This window comes from Apium graveolens, chromosome 8 (assembly GCF_009905375.1).
Source record: "Apium graveolens cultivar Ventura chromosome 8, ASM990537v1, whole genome shotgun sequence".
NCBI classification, from domain to species: domain Eukaryota; kingdom Viridiplantae; phylum Streptophyta; class Magnoliopsida; order Apiales; family Apiaceae; genus Apium; species Apium graveolens.
Genome location: NC_133654.1, coordinates 263703781 through 263716963, shown reverse-complemented (window position 1 = coordinate 263716963; position 13183 = coordinate 263703781).

The window sequence follows — 13183 nt, the reverse complement described above, 5'->3', positions numbered from 1 at the left end:
CCATAACACAACAAGTAGTAGAAGAAAAAGAAACCAAATAACTAGATTCACATAATTGACTAACCGAAAGAAGATTTAACTTGAGATCCGAAATATAATAAATATCAAGGAGAGACACCGTTGGGATAACTAAAGAACCAACACCTCGTAACGGCATAAGAGTGCCATCAACAGTCATGATGGATAAAGATGAATCATCAGAAAACGAAATAAAAGATGACCAATAAGAAGACATGTGATGAGATGCACCCTAATCTAGAATCTACAGAGAAGAAAATAAACTTGAAGTACCAGTTGATAAAAGACCTGTTGATGATGAAACATACATGTCGAGATATTGTTGAAACTAAACTCAAATCAAATCAAAAACAAAGTCGAATCCAAATTCAACACCAAATTTAAACTGTATCCAAATTCAATCAAGAAACCAAACCTGAAATTAAATACAAACTCAAAATAACCAATTCCCGTTCAAAATCAAATCTGAAAGCAGATCTAAAACCAATTTCAATTCCGATTGCATATTCAAAACTAAAACCAAATCTCTAGCAGATAAAACAATTACTACAATTGTAATATCCCAATAATCGTTAACTATAAAATTCAATCAATCAAATAACCCAAATTACAAGATCAACAATGATGAAAAGAATGAACTAAAAGTAAACAATAACCTGTTGGAACCATCATGTTAGGAATATATGTGCATTAGTTTGATGATATATTTAACAAAACACTTAAGTAGAAATCTAGTGTTTGTAGCCTCAACGGATAAGACCATTTTGGCTATCCGTTGATGGTGTAGCTTTACTTAGAAATAAGTCTAGTGTTGTAGCACATTTCAGTCTCTGAATTTGAGATATAAATTCTTAAATGTTGAGGGAAATTATAAGTCATGTTGACTAACTAGAGGATATGCAGATAGGAAGGCCAATTGTAAGTATTTCATGCCTTGTAATTTTGTATAAATGAAATGGTGTCAACGGATAACTTAAAGACCTTCAATGGATGAGAAACAAAGCTTCAACGGATGTCTCTAAAGCTTCAACGGATAACATCCTTCAACGGATGAGTGCATCAACGGATAGAGCTTCAACTGCTAACACATCAACGGATAAAGCCATCAACGGATGAAGGCTTCAACGGATGTTCTGTTAAATAGCAGTTGACAAGTGGTAGTTGTACCTACAAATAGAGGCACATGGGTTGACAGAGACAACTGAGATGTGGTAGCCTATTTCAGGAACATCAGAAAAAGCAGCCGTTTGACTCTAGTATAAAGAGGCAATAGTCAACAATGCACTGGAGTAAAATGGAGAAGAAACAAGTGGAGAACTTATTTTATTATTGTACTTTTTATCTTTGTCTTCACTTGTACACTTGGTGTTATATAAACCAAGTAGCAGCTAGTAATTAGAAGAGAATTTTTCCAGAGCTGTTTAGAAAAATCTTGAGAGAAAAATTATCTAGTTTGTACTAGGACGCAGCTGTGATCAACTTCTTGAATCACAGATTTTCTGAAATACCATCTCTGGTGGAACAACAATCCACCAGAAAAGTTTTTAAGGTCTGTTGTGTTCTTTACATTAGTGTTTGAATATATATCTGTCAGTATTAGCTTAAAGCAATTCATACACTTGTTTATCTTAAACACATAGCCTTTGAAACTGCTCAAAACTTGAAAAAGTTTTGAGATTTACATTCAACCCCCCTTCTGTAAATCTCATTGTTAGTTCATTAGGAATAACAATTGGTATCAGAGCAAGCTCTTGACACACAAAGAGTTTAAAGATCTTGGAAACTAACAAAGATGAGTAAGAAGGATATTGGAGTAAAAATCTCAGTTCTTCACAAAGACAGTTATCACCATTGGAAGGTGAAAATGCACCTTCATCTACTCTACCAAGATGAAGGTTATGTAAACTGCATTGAGAATGGTCCTCACATTCCCCACAAAGTAGCCACAGTTGCTACGGCCACAATTGCTGTTGGTCAATCCATTCCAAAACCTAGAGCAGAATGGACAATGGAAGACACAGAAGAAGTCCACAAGGATAAGAAGGCTATGAACATTTTGTTTAATGGTCTTGACAAGGATATGTTTGATAATGTGATAAATTGCACAACTGCCAAAGAGGTTTGGGACACAGTTCAGCTACTGTGTGAAGGTACAGAACAAGTAAAAGAAAACAAAATGCAGCTTCTCATTCAACAGTATGAGTATTTTCATTTTGAAGAAAATGAATCTTTAAATGACACATTCAATAGATTCCAAAAGCTGTTGAATGGACTGAAGCTGTATGGTAGAGTGTACCAGGTGAAGGATTCAAATCTTAAATTTTTAAGATCCTTGCCAAAGGAATGGAAACCCATGACTGTCTCCTTGAGAAACTCTCAAGATTATAAGGACTTCACTCTTGAAAGATTATATGGAATCTTGAAGACTTATGAACTAGAGCTGGAACAGGATGATGTATTGGAGAAGGGAAGAAAGAAAGGAGGTTCAGTTGCCTTGGTAGCTGAAAATGAGAAAGAATGCAGACAAGAAACTGTGAGATCAACATTAAACTCCAAAGATGGCACAAGCAAATCAGAATCAAGCAAGGATAAGGAGCAAGTTGTTGAGAATGAAGACAACTCCAGCCAAGATGACTCTGATGGTATTGATGAGCATCTTGCATTTCTGTCCAGAAGATTTGCAAAGATGAAATTTAGGAAAAACACTAGAGCCACTAAACCTCATAAGAACATGGTGGACAAATCCAAGTTCAAGTGTTTCAATTGTGGTATAAGTGGACACTTTGCAAGTGAGTGCAGAAAGCCAACTTCTGAAAAGAAGAAATTTGACCAAGTAGATTACAAAAAGAAATATTTTGATCTGCTCAAGCAAAAGGAGAGGGCTTTCATTACTCAAGAAAAAGACTGGGCAGCTGATGGAGAAGAAGAGGATGAAGATGTGGAATATGTCAACTTGGCTCTCATGGTTGATTCTGAGGAAAATGAAGTTAGTTCATCAAGCAACCAGGTAATCACTACTGATTTAACACAGCTTACTAAAGAAGAGTGCAATGATGCTTTTAATGACATGTCTACTGAACTGTATCATTTGCGTGTGTCTCTTAAATCTCTTGCTAAAGAAAATAGTAGGATTAAAGAGAACAATTTGTTTTTAAGTAATAGAAATGCTGTGTTAGAAGATAAGTTGATTGACCTAGAGAAAACTAAGCTACATTGTATATCTGTTGAAAATGAACTAGCTGAATCTGTTAAGAAAGTAGAAATACTTTCTAATCAATTAGAGAGAGAGCAAGAGGTGATTAAAGCCTGGAAGACATCTAGGGATGTTAGTGCTCAAATTGTCAAGGTCCAAGGAATTGAATCATTTTGTGAGACTGCCTGGGATAAAAACAAAAAGAAAATGGAATTAATTGATGGGCTGTCAACGGATGTGGAATCAACGGATGATGAAAATTATCCGTTGAAGGAAGAAAAGGAGCATCCGTTGAAGGTTCCTCAATTAAAACAGGCAGATGTTTCTAAAAGTGAAAATCTAAAGAAACTCAATAAAAAGTTTGGTTCAACTTCCAAGAACTTTGTCAAAGAAGAAGCAAGTACATCCAAAGATTTCATTAAGGTGAATATAGGACACATGACCTTAGAACAGTTAAAGAATAGGCTCAAAGTGGTTGAGGATAAAAAGGAAACTAAAAGGAAATCTAATAGAAATGGGAAGGTAGGGGTTAACAAACATAACAATTACACACCTGATAAGTATGCTCCTAGAAAAAGCTGTGTGCATTGTAGTAGTGTTAATCATCTATCTGCTAATTGCAAATCTATTAAGAAAACTCCCATACATGTGCCCTCTTCCATGCCTAATATATCTGCATCACCTCTGCATGCTATGCCTGTTATGTCTCAACAGAATCCTTATGCACATTTTGCAAACATGCCATATTTTAACAATCCTTATCTTGCTGCATTTAGTATGCCTCAAATGCCATACAATATGCCAATATGGAATAACATGCTTGCACAATCCATGCCTTATCAAATTCCAAATGTGCTAAATGATTCTGTGACTAACCCTACACCTCAACCAACTACATCTAAGATCAAGGTTGACTCAAAGTTACCTAAGTCTAAAGATGCAGGAGGAATGAAGTCTAGGAGAAAGGCTAACAAGAATGGACCCAAGGAAACTTGGGTACCAAAATCAACTTGATTGATTTTATGGTGTGCAGGGAAAAAGAAGAAATCTATGGTACTTGGACAGTGGTTGTTCAAGACACATGACAGGAGATTTCTCCCTGCTCACAGAGTTTAAGGAGAGAGCTGGCCCTAGCATAACCTTTGGAGATGACAGCAAAGGATTTACTATGGGATATGGCTTGATTTCAACAAGGAATGTCATAATTGATGAAGTTGCATTAGTTGATGGTCTCAAGCACAACTTACTGAGCATCAGTCAACTATGTGATAGAGGGAATACAATTTCCTTCAATTCAGAAGCATGTGTTATCACCAGTAAGAAAGACAACAAAGTGGTTCTAACTGGAGTTAGAAAAGGAAATGTGTACTTAGCTGACTTCAACTCTACAGATGCAGAATCTATTACTTTTCTCTTCAGCAAAGCAAGTTCAGCTGAAAGTTGGCTATGGCACAAGAAGCTATCTCATTTGAATTTCAAGACAATGAATGATCTAGTCAAAAAGGACTTAGTTAGAGGAATTCCTCTTGTTGAATTCTCAAGGGATGGTTTGTGTGATGCTTGTCAGAAAGGCAAATAAGGGAAAGCATCATTCAAAAAGAAGCTTGAAACAACAATTGATGAACCATTACAGCTGCTACATATGGATTTGTTTGGACCAGTCAATGTATTGTCAATTGCAAGAAAAAGATATTGCTTGGTGATTGTAGATGATTTCTCAAAGTTTTCATGGGTCTATTTTCTTGGATCAAAGGATGAAGCAAATGAAATCATTATCAATCACATCAGGCAAGTCAATAATCATCCTGACTTGAAGGTTAGGAATATCAGGAGTGACAATGGAACTGAGTTCAAGAATTTGACAATGAGGCTGTTCTGTGAAGAAAATGGAATCATGCATGAGTTCTCAGCTCCAAGAACACCTCAGCAAAATGGGGTAGTTGAAAGAAAGAACAGATCTTTAATTGAGGCTGCTAGAACAATGCTTGAAGAATCAAAGTTACCAACATATTTCTGGGCTGAAGCTGTTAATTGTGCCTGCTACACTCAGAATATTTCTTTGATCAATCAAGCTAAAGGCATGACTCCTTATCAGTTGTTCAAGAGAAGAAAACCAACTCTAAACTTTCTTCATGTCTTTGGATGTAAATGCTTTATACTGAGAAATCAATCTGACCATAAAGGGAAGTTTGATGCAAAGGCTGATGAAGGGATATTTGTTGGTTACTCAGCTGGAAAATCTTATAGGGTCTACAATCTAAGAACCAACATTGTTATGGAATCTGTGCATGTTGTGTTTGATGATAAAAAGATTGATGGATTAACAGATGAGGGACACCATGAAAGACTCAAATTTGACAACATTGAGATATATTGTGATGATAGTGAAGAGGAGATTGATGGAGATGACACTTCAAAAGGGATTCAAGATATGCCCTTGGATAATGCACAGAATTCTGCATCCGTTGAAAGAGGCAATGCAGTATCCGTTGAAAGACATAGTGCATCATCCGTTAAAGTACATAATGAAGCATCCGTTGATCATAGTTCATCAACGGATAATCGATTTACATCATCAGTTGATAGAACTCCAAGTTTCCTGCAAAGGACCAACAACTCAGGGGGAGTTTCAACTGATCAACACTCTGTCTCACATCACTACAATACTGAGGCCACCTCATCTAGAGCACATCTTCCACCTCAAAGGAAATGGACCAAGAATCATCCCTTTGAACTGATCATTGGTGATGCATCATCTAAAGTGCAAACAAGAAAAGCTACTCAAAATGAATGTCTGTATAGTAGTTTTCTATCTCAGGAGGAACCTAAGAAAGTGGAAGAAGCCTTAATGGATCCAGATTGGATATTAGCTATGCAGGAAGAGCTGAACCAATTTGAGAGAAACAAAGTTTGGAAGCTGGTACCCAAGCCAAAGAACAAGAGTTCCATTGACACAAAATGGGTATTCAGAAACAAGATGGATGAAAATGGCATTGTCATAAGGAATAAAGCCAGATTGGTTGCTAAAGGCTATTCTCAACAAGAGGGAATAGATTTTGATGAAACATTTGCTCCAGTTGCAAGACTTGAAGCCATCAGAATCTTTCTAGCCTATGCAGCTAATGCCAATTTCAAAGTCTATCAGATGGATGTCAAGAGTGCATTTCTAAATGGGGAATTGGAGGAAGAAGTTTATGTAAGCCAACCTCCAGGTTTTGAAGATCAAAATTTTCCAGACCATGTGTATTATCTGTTGAAAGCACTCTATGGACTAAAGCAAGCACCTAGAGCCTGGTATGAGACTTTGTCAAAGTTCCTTCTAGATAATCATTTCACAAGAGGTACTGTTGACAAAACTCTCTTCTTTAGAAATGTTAATGGCTCTAAGATACTTGTACAAATTTATGTAGATGATATTATATTTGGATCTACAGATGATAAGCTTTGTAAAAAGTTTGCTAAATTAATGCAAAGTAAATATGAAATGAGCATGATGGGAGAGCTAACTTACTTTCTTGGGTTACAAGTAAAACAAGTTAGTAGTGGAATTTTCATTAGTCAAACTAAATATATTTATGATCTTTTAAAGAAGTTTGACTTAATGGATTGTTCACCTGCAAAAACTCCCATGGCCACTGCCACTAAGCTTGAATTAAACAAGGCTGAAAAGTCTGTGGATATTACAAGTTATAGAGGCATGGTTGGCTCACTTTTATATTTAACTGCTAGTAGACCTGATATAATGTTTTCTACATGTCTCTGTGCTAGATTTCAAGCTGACCCTAAAGAATCTCACTTAGTGGCCATTAAAAGAATTTTCAGATATCTCAAGGGGACTCCAAATCTAGGAATTTGGTACCCTAGAGAGTCTGGTTTTGATCTAATTGGCTACTCAGATGCAGATTATGCAGGTTGCAAAATAGATAGGAAAAGCACAACAGGCACCTGTCAATTTCTAGGGAACAAGCTTGTATCATGGTTCAGCAAGAAGCAGAATTCTGTTTCCACATCAACAGCTGAAGCTGAGTACATTGCAGCTGGTAGTTGCTGTGCACAAATACTATGGATGAGGAACCAGTTATTTGACTATGGTATGACTGTTGACAAAATTCCAATATTTTGTGACAACACAAGTGCCATTGCCATTACTGAAAATCCAGTGCAGCACTCAAGAACCAAGCACATTGATATCAAGTACCACTTCATTAGGGAACATGTGATGAAAGGTACAGTGGAACTTCATTTTGTTCCAAGTGAACAACAAATTGCAGACATATTTACCAAGCCACTTGATGAATCAACATTCACAAGATTGGTAAGTGAGCTAGGTATGCTTAATTACTCTTAAAATTCATGTCCTTATTGCAATTTGAATTGAAGCCTGAAATGTATTAGCTGCAAGAACAAATTTGATTTTTAACACAGATTATTCCATCAATGGATATTCCCTATCCATTGAAAGTCAAAATTGTTCTGTCAACGGATGTTCATTATCCGTTGAAAGTCATATATATTTCTGGAATTTTTATCCGTCAACGGATAAAACTGAAGTGCTCTTCAACGGATGACAGTTTACCTTATCCGTTGAAATATCACATCAGTCGATTCAGGTGTTTCACAGCCGTTGATTCTATTGTCTTAACCGTTGATACTCATACATACAGCTGTATGTATTTGTTTTAAAGGTAGTTTTTAGAATATTTACAGTTTATTCTTAAACGGCTGAAATTCACTTACATATATTTATTGTTTAATCTCTTATTTATGTTTTTTTTAATTTGAGAAAGTATATAAGCCCTTCTGATTTATCATTTTTTTTCTTTACGCTTTCTTGAAATTTCAAAGCTTTTACCATTTTCTCTCTGCAAAACCTTCAAGTTATTCTCTGCAAATTCTACTCACAACAATGGCACCAGTAGTAAAGATTATGTCTCAATCCGGATTCATCTATGAGAAGAACAATTTCATAGCTTTGGTATCACAAAATGATGGACTTCATCAAAAACTGTAAACTTAGCTATGCAATGCTGGAAGCCCCAACGATTTATTGTGAAGTAGTTGAGGAGATTTGGACAACTGCTGAGTTCAACTCAATAGATATGACTATCTCCTTCACTCTCAAAGGTAAAAATCACTGTGTTAACTGTGATGATTTACTAGCATGTTTTAAATTACCTGAGAACAATGCCATGACACCACACACTGATAATGATGTATCCAGCATGTTAGATTCCATAGGTTATTCTCTTAATTCTGCTAGTTTAGGGAGTATTAAAAGAAAAGGCCTTAGGAAAGAATGGAGTTTTCTTGGGGATGCCTTTATCAAGGTTTTCTCTGGGAAAATTAGCAATTTTGATGCCATAACTTCATCTCTTGTTAATATGCTCTATATGCTTATTTCTGATAGGTATTTTAATTTTAGCAACTATGTTATGCTAGAATTGGGTACTAGATTAGGTAACAAAGCTAATAGATCTAATAACATCTATTATGCTAGATTCTTTATGTTATTGGCTAACCATGTTGCTGAAGGTTTGGTCATAACCAATGAGAATAATAAACTCAAGTGCTGGGCACAAGAGAAAAGAGTTCTTGCAGATTTATTGAGAATGGATCTCAACAGCAGTGTGCCATTGGTATATTTACCAATCATGAATGCACCTCAGGTAAGTGAGGTAATTGCTTCTACAACTCCTACTTCTTCCAACCCCTCTATTTCTCTATCTTCTAGTGTGGCCATGGAATCTGTGACAATGCCCCAACAGATTCCTACCAAGGTCACCAAAACTAAACTTTCAAAATCAAAGACAAAGAAAACTACCTCTGTTGTTTCTCAAAAGACAACAGTTGTAACATCTACCATTAACCTTGAAGGGAGTGAACAGGGTGTGAGTGGTGAGGGGAGGGGTGAACATCAAAAAAACCCCCAGGATAAGGAAGGAGAGATAAGTGCTTCCCAAGCTAGCCAAGCCACAGTTTCTCAAAAAGCTGTGGTGGTTGAAAGGGTTACTAGCATATCCCTAGTTGCATCCTCCCAAAAGGATGTAACTATTGAAAATAGTTCCCAACCAGGAACACAGAACAAACGAGGGAGGGACACTAAAGCCAAACACTCACCAACAAAAGCCTTTATTAGAAGAAAGAAAGCAAGAACCCAATCTTCTACACAGGGTGCACACACTGCACAGATACATCCATCTGTATCTATGCCTTCTCAAACTCAGTTTGATGTGGCTCCAACAAATGTGGAGTCACAGCCCCATTCTCTCACAATTAACACACATCAATCACCACACACTTCTTCACCATCTCTAGATGTGGATATGTTATTCCCATCAATTCCTGATTCTCCCTCTTTACAACTCAGGGAGGAGCCCCACTCAAATATAGGTGATCATCATCTTTTAGATGATTTATTGGATCACCCGCAAATTCTTTCAGATGTAATTGAAGGATCTGTGTCACCAAAACTCATATCAATCTACACAGATTCAACAGTTATATCACTTTCAATTTCTACTTCTTTTCCTTCTTCAACGGATATCACTCATCCGTTGATAAGTGGTTGTTCTTCAACGGATAAGCTTAACAGCAGTTATCCGTTGATACCATCAGTTTCACCTTCAACGGCTATTCCTCATCCGTTGATAGTCTCTACACACACAACTGAAACAATTCCAAGTGTAGAAGACTTGATTACTGTACAATCACTTCTAGGACTGAGGGAAGGGAGTGACAATTTGAGTGAGAGGCTGGGTTGCTCCCAGGCAAAAGGAGAGATTGAGAGCTCAAACATGCATGCTATTTTTTCCAGCATGGCAAAAGTAAGTGAGAGGAGTACCACCTTAGTAGGTGAAGGTGAGGGAGTGAGTTGTGTGAGCCAGGGGGAGCCTCTGATGCAAGAACATAGAGAAAATGAGAGAAAGGCAGGTACAGCAGAAATAAGGATGGATCCAGCCATTGCTAGTGAGTCAATGATTGTGAATGATGCTGAAAAGGAAAGACAATTTCAGCAATATTACAAAGCTGTTATTGATAACATTTCCTTGGATGCTGACACTTTTACTCATCCTGTTTCAGCCTATCAATTATTGGCTGCACAGGGCAATGTGGAGGCAGAAAAGACACTACATCTAGTACATACAACAGCATCTCTTCAAAGGGACAAAGCTGCTATTAACAAGATGCCTTCAACAGCTGGTGAGTCATTTGAAGAATTTGGAGTAAATTCTGATGATGATGACTTTGTTTCTTCTGATGGAAGCATGAACTTAGGGGGAGATGAATGCCCTAGTTCTATTCCAAATCTACCTGAATGGGCCTTCACAAAGGAGTCTACAACAGGGCAATTCAATGTCTCCTTAGTCAAACAAATCAGTACTATCAAACAGGCCATTCAAAAAACTTCTCATGCTGGTACAAAGGCTATCCTTACAGCTCACTTGGACTCACTGCATCTCATGAAGTTGCAGCAAGTAAGACAGAATCTGAGTGTGGATGAACTCAGAAAGGATATTGCTGACTTGAAATCCTACAATTCTGAAAAATTGGATTCAGTCATGCCCTATGGTACAATGCAGGACATTTTGTTGAGATTGAAAAAGGAATCACATACTGAAAAGAGGCTGGCCAAATTGGAAGACAGAGTTCAAGTTATTGAAGATTCTGTGGTCACCATTCTTCACAACCAACAATCTCAAACAAATCTACTTATGCAGCTGGCAAAAGCACAGGGCTTGACCCATCTCCTTGATGATAACAAAAAGGGGGAGAGTAAAAGGGAAGGGGAAGGAGAGCCATCTACAAATATCCAAATATCTAAAGTGCTAGTTCCTGCCATCACTACTTCTCCAATCATTCAAATCAAAGGAAAGCCTGATGGAATTGATTTAATCCAGCTAGCAGCAGCTGAAATTCAAGTGAAAGAGCAAAGGAGGAGAATTGATGAAAGGATGCAACAGTTGTTTGGCTCTACACAAGATAAATCAATATCTGTGAAATATAGCACAAAGGTTGAACCAATCAATATGGAGCACAAGCCAGAAAGGAGAAATAAGGTTGGAGAGACTTCTTTCAAGAATCTAAAACCTATGGTTCTCAAGCCCAACACTAGATCCAGCAAGGACTCCACAAAGAACCCTCTAGACTTTGCTTAGATGAAAGAAGTGGACTTTCCTCTTCCAAAGCCTGATGAAGACAAAGTTTTGGGTACTAGCATCATAAAACACAAGGAGACCATGGATGAGGCAGTAAGGAGAAACATGGCTATTATCTTTAGAGAGGGAAAGAGCATATGTGTGATGCAAGGACATCCTAAATTCTCAATAGCCAAGAGGGAAGAAACCAAAAGGTTAAAGAAAGAAGCTAAAAAACTCAAGGCTGACAAAAGAGCACAAGCAAAGCTTGAACAAAAGCTAAAGTCAAGTCTAGTTGAAAATGAGAAAGGAATTGAAGTCAGGGGTGAAGACAAGATTGCAAACTTAGATGAGGTTTTTGGGAGTATATTTGGTGAAAGTATGGAGGAAAAAAGAGGAATGGCAGAAGGGAAACAGAAGAAAGGCCAAGGCACATAGAAGGAGTGAAGGCAACACTGAAGAAACTAAATCTCTACCTTCCATACCTAAACCCTTTGTTGCTGATCCCACTATAAACATCCATGGTGAACCAATCATCCCAAAAGAGGAACCTATTGATTGGGACACCATCAATTTGCCTACCTTTTTAACCACTCTTCCACTACCAAAGAAACAGAAAAGAAAATCCAAATCTACACCTCCCCTAAACTCTAAGAAATTCACTCAAAAACATAAACCTAACCCTAAGCCACCCATTTCTAAAGATAATTATGTTCACATCTGTGACATAAAGAAATTTCAGACATTGAACTCTATCTGGATGAGCTGGAGGATGTAAGGGGAATTGCTGCTTACAGACAGCTACCAGAGAGATTGGTGTTCAGATACAAAGGAGCTGGGGAAAGAACATGGCCTCTCTACAGGATTCTGAATGAAGGCTACTCTACCTTGATCAGAGTCTTTTCAGCCATACAAAAGGATTCTGGCTTTACCAGGACTGTCAAGACTGAAATTCTCAACAAGATTGCCAACATAAGGAAAACTTGGAGGGAGCCCAATGCCTTGCCCAGAACCTTACTCATTCAAGAAAGGGGAACTACAATTCACAAATCACCTCATTGGTTGATAGAATTCAGAGATGATAAAGGAGTCAGAAGATTTTTCAGACTTGAAGACCAACTCAAGATTGCCAGCAATGAAACTCTCAAAGAAATGCAATCTAAGTTGGATATCAGTGATGAAGATGAAGCTGAATTCTTCAGACAACTCCAACTCCAAATTGAGGAAAATGACAAAGGGCTAGGAAAGAAAACCAGGGATCAAAGAAGAAAAAGATGATTTGCTCAGGCTAGAGGAGCATCCTTGGAAATACTGTAAATCTTCAATTACCTTCTAGTACATACACTTTTGCAGCACTTTTGAATTTCTACTTAGTTTCAGTTCATATATTTGTTAAGTGTTTTGTTATCATCAAGTTAACCTTGAATTTATGTCTACAATTCTTATAGACATAAATAGGGGGAGATTGTTAGGAATATATGTGCATTAGTTTGATGATATATTTAACAAAACACTTAAGTAGAAATCTAGTGTTTGTAGCCTCAACGGATAAGACCATTTTGGCTATCCGTTGATGGTGTAGCTTTACTTAGAAATAAGTCTAGTGTTGTAGCACATTTCAGTCTCTGAATTTGAGATATAAATTCTTAAATGTTGAGGGAAATTATAAGTCATGTTGACTAACTAGAGGATATGCAGATAGGAAGGCCAATTGTAAGTATTTCATACCTTGTAATTTTGTATAAATGAAATGGTGTCAACGGATAACTTAAAGACCTTCAACGGATGAGAAACAAAGCTTCAACGGATGTCTCTAAAGCTTCAACGGATAACATCC